At 39.4% G+C, this 4,312-nt stretch overlaps 1 protein-coding gene across 1 annotated transcript in view; it reads left to right on the forward strand.

The window, feature by feature from the left end:
• The window catches only part of astn2 (astrotactin 2), a 284,181-nt gene that overhangs the window by 223,946 nt on the left and 55,923 nt on the right, over nucleotides 1–4,312 (forward strand). The window lies entirely within an intron of this gene.

Below are 4,312 nucleotides of genomic sequence, written 5' to 3' on the forward strand. Positions count from 1 at the left end.
ATAGATAGATAGATAGATAGATAGATAGATAGATAGATAGATAGATAGATAGATAGATAGATAGATAGATAGATAGATAGATAGATTGACTGACAGACAGATAGATATGCACATCTGTCTTCACATCTTTACACTGCTGGTGGTTTGTGCTGACAAGCTGGCAGCTAAATACTGCACCACTGGGCATTCAGTTAATGGTGATGTAATCAAACTTTCTAACTGTACATATTTGTTGTTGTCTGAAGCGTTTAACTGATGCAGTTATAAGAATTCAACTCTAGGTGGCATTGGTTGGTTGACTTTGACCGCTGGAAACGAATACTGTAATACAGAGGGACTAAAAAGGATGACATCATGGTTTTCTCTTGTGGGGAAGTCGATGTGTATATGTGTGAGATATGCGCGCCCGTGTCTAAACAAGTATATACAGCTGAATGTAATATCAGCTTAATTGCCACGTGCTGCACTATGATTCATCCCATTTGAGATGTCTTTGGATCTTTTTGCAGAGAAAGTTAATCATATCACATTTCCTTTCCATAAGCAAATTTACTAATGGGGTCTGGCTAAATATTAGACCATATTTTCTTTGTTTGTTCATTCAGCACTTTTTTCTTTTTGATACCTAAGTTTTGACAACTTTGTCTTCTCAGTGTGAGTAAACAAGATTTCAGGTAACGTCCACCTAAGACATGTGCATGCATATATACGGAGGAGTTTAGCTTAGTTTAGCTTTACCCTTATCAATCATTCAGCAATCAAATGTATTTGTGTGTGTGTGTGTGTGTGTGTATATATGTGAACCTATGATCGCACATACACGATATAGCTTCCTGTACGTGCCTCCCATAACAAGTACCACAGCCCCAAAGAAAAGAAGGCACAATCAATAGTAGACGGCCCATAGTGGGCTTCATCAATACATAAACGTGAGGAAGAGTAAAATGCCTCTCTTCCAAACACCTTGCTATCCATCCATCCTTTTCTCTTCCCCTACCCACTAGTGGTCTTCTGGGGGTTTAGAGAGTGAGATGTATGAGAAGGAGGAGGAGGAGGAGAAGGGCTAGACTGCAGTGGATCGCTCAGCCCTTCTGAGGTAGCTTGAGGCAGGATTATTAGCTTCTTATTGATGTCATCGACCTCTTGGGAGGGAGGGGAGTCCATCACTGCTCCTCTTTTCTTCGCTTTCTCTTCTTCTCTCGGCCACAGCTGCTTCTAGTCAGAATGGCACATACCTACATTGCATTAGAGACAAGCGACGACCTGCCTCGCTACACACGCAACCACCCTCTCGCTCTGTCACTCTCTTCCTTTATGTGTGTCCGTCTCACATGCGCAATTTTGCTTGAGACTGTCTTTCTACTTGGCTGAGTCTATCAGGAAAGACAGCTGCCATGTGGCAAAAGCTTTCTCAGAGATGAAGTACTTTTTTTCCCCCTTTAGCCCATGGAAGCAATCAAAATAGAAGCTTTGTTATCTAGTTTATGATTAGGTGGACCGAGATCATATCTATATGTGTCGACCACTTACTCTTTTTTTGCCTCCTTTTGTCCCTCCTTTCCGAGGTCCTGGCATCTGTCAGTAACCCCCCCCCCAGCTGCCTGATTGTTTGACAGGACGCATCACGTCCATTTCACTACTGACTCACGTGACGCCAGAAGGGGATTTGGTCACAATGTGAAATCAGCCTTTCCCTGTAAAGACTATAACAGAACTTTTTTTTTTTACAGTCAACTGAAACTAAACAAAAACGAAACCTAAAGTGAAAATTGAAAATAGGCTTTTGAAACCGATAAAAGCTAAGTGAACTGATACTGGATGGTTATAAAACCTCAAAATAAAGTAACAATATACAAGAAATGTCTTTATTTTTAGTCTTTTTAGTCCACAGTGTGGGTTTTTTGTTTTTTTTTCTTTTGGTACTCAATTAAAGTTTATTGCAACATCTTCAATAGTTGCAATTTACCTTTTTAAAAAGTGATCCTTTCAAATACTGAATAACACAAAGATGTAATTCTGTGTATCCATGTCGTTTGAGTCCGAACAAGATTTCAGTCCCAGAGCTTGTGGGTTTTTTGATTGCTTATTCATTCTTCATTTGCACTTTTAGATGGATTTATAGATGATAATGATTATTTTTGGAAGTGTAGACTTGAGGTTTCCTCTGTCTTTGTTTTGGTCCTAAATGCCTCTCATGTTGCTCTGTTCTCTGGCAGGGCGTCTTTTAGATCGAGTCTTGACTTGAATTCAACTGGAACCAGTCTTGGAATTGCACTGGTGGTCTTGCTTACTGGGCAGATGCATGTATGAAAATAAATACATGCATATGCAGATTACCACAGACTTTTTTAGTCCCACAGAAGAAAAAACCAAGGTAAAAAAAATAAAATATAATAAGCTTATTGCTTGCCAGTAGTTCTGTGTTGCTATGACTGAATTACGGCAAACCTTTTGAACAAATTGGTTGTGAGTCTAATGGGTCAGAATGCTCTATATCTTGGAGAATTGTTGCTGTCATGCTCTGACCATTATCCAGTACTGCAGCCCCTCGCAGGGGTGTGTCTCCAATATTTCCGAAGAGTAGATGAGAGACTACAGGTTTAAAATGAAAACAGCAACACCATTAACCAAGAGAGTATAGTAGGCACTGCATAGGGAGCAAGTAACATACAATACCTTGTAACACATAGCGCAAAGTTCAATTATACAATTAGAAGTAACTGGACAGATCGCATCATGTCAAACAAAACTGTTACAATAAATATTTAATGGAGTATCATGTCAAATGCTTCTCAAGTTCACCTTTAGGACAGTTGTTGTGGACTCTAATGAACCTTTACTGTCACCTTTAGCAAGTGGAATTTAGTTCAACTGATAAAATGCCTGACTTGGCTAAAGATAGTGTTTTTAATTCTCTGACCTGTTGAATTATGAAATATGATGTGGTGTGTTTTGATGAATTTGGCTGAAACTCATACAGTGCTCACGCCGTCGCGCCTAAAAGCGAGGAAATAATCAGTAAACAGCAGTGTGCCAGTTCCATGCGCAGCCACGCATGCCCAACACATAACAGAACCACTGTGTTTGACAGATGAGGTGGTGGTCAGTAAAGGATTTTTATGTTTGTGTGTGTGGTTTCATCACTCAATAGAAATGTATCCCAGATCTGCACACGTTTCCTTTTTTTATGCTTTTATTAAGTGCACTAATGCCATTGTGGGGTTTCTGTCACCCTGAATCCTCAGAAGGTATGTTCATGAAGTCTTCTCTTTTCATCTTTGGCAAAGAAACATGTGCACCTACTTCCTGGAGGACATTATTAACTGGCTTTGCAGAGCAGCCATAAAGTTCTTTTTTCCTCCCCCTTCAGGTCACAGAGTTTATTTGGTTTGTAGAACAACAACACTTCTTGAATACTGCTGCAAATTTATGTTATAAACTAACTTTCTAGATTCCAGAATCATAAATCTAATTAAAATGTAATTTAGTTTAATTCGATTCAATTCAATTTACGGGGGGAAAAAAGCAAAGAGAGGGAGGAAAACAGAGAGAGATGAAAAAAGGCAAAGACTAAAGCAACAATAACAAAGAAGGAAGGCGAACGCTCCTGTAGGGTAGATAATTAAACAATTTTCTATAAAACCTGCATGGTCAGTGCATACTATTTACATCCTCATCCACAAACATCCATTAATTACATCAGCAGCAGTACAGACTTGTTCTTTATGCTTCAGCCAAAACAGTTTGACCTCACAGAAACAAACCTTTCTTTCCAATAACAAAGCCCCAAAAAGTGTATTAGTGTTCATACAACTTACAGAATGAATGCTTAAAAGTAGCATAGATAATTACCTCAGTAAAGGATATGGTTTGTTTTATCGTTATTATTGTTATAATTGTTTCTTAGCTGTTTTTAATTGCCTAATGCTATCTTGTAACAGAAAATACAATAACACACTAACCATCACTTTACTTTGCTGGAAAGGTCAGATCGGCTCAGAACATCTTCAGGCAGAACTGGGACACCAAAAAACCCAAACCTTCCTAATATTTGAGAGTTTTCAAACACACTATCAACCTCTGTTTGAACCAACCTTTGAGCTGCCCCCACTGTCCCATTTCCTGGAAGGTTCCTAGAAGCAGCCCATTGGTTCCCTTGTTAACACCATTAGCCTTGAATGATGGAAAGGGCCAGATAAATGCATGTGTGCATGCACGCACACGCACAGAAAGAACATCATTATGGTGGGCTGTGTGTGTGTGTGTGTGTGTGTGTGTGTGTGTGTGTGTGTGTGTGTGTGTGTGTGTGTGT

This window comes from Pundamilia nyererei, unplaced genomic scaffold (genome assembly GCF_000239375.1).
Source record: "Pundamilia nyererei isolate P.nyererei 1_Seehausen unplaced genomic scaffold, PunNye1.0 scaffold00002, whole genome shotgun sequence".
Lineage (NCBI taxonomy): Eukaryota > Metazoa > Chordata > Actinopteri > Cichliformes > Cichlidae > Pundamilia > Pundamilia nyererei.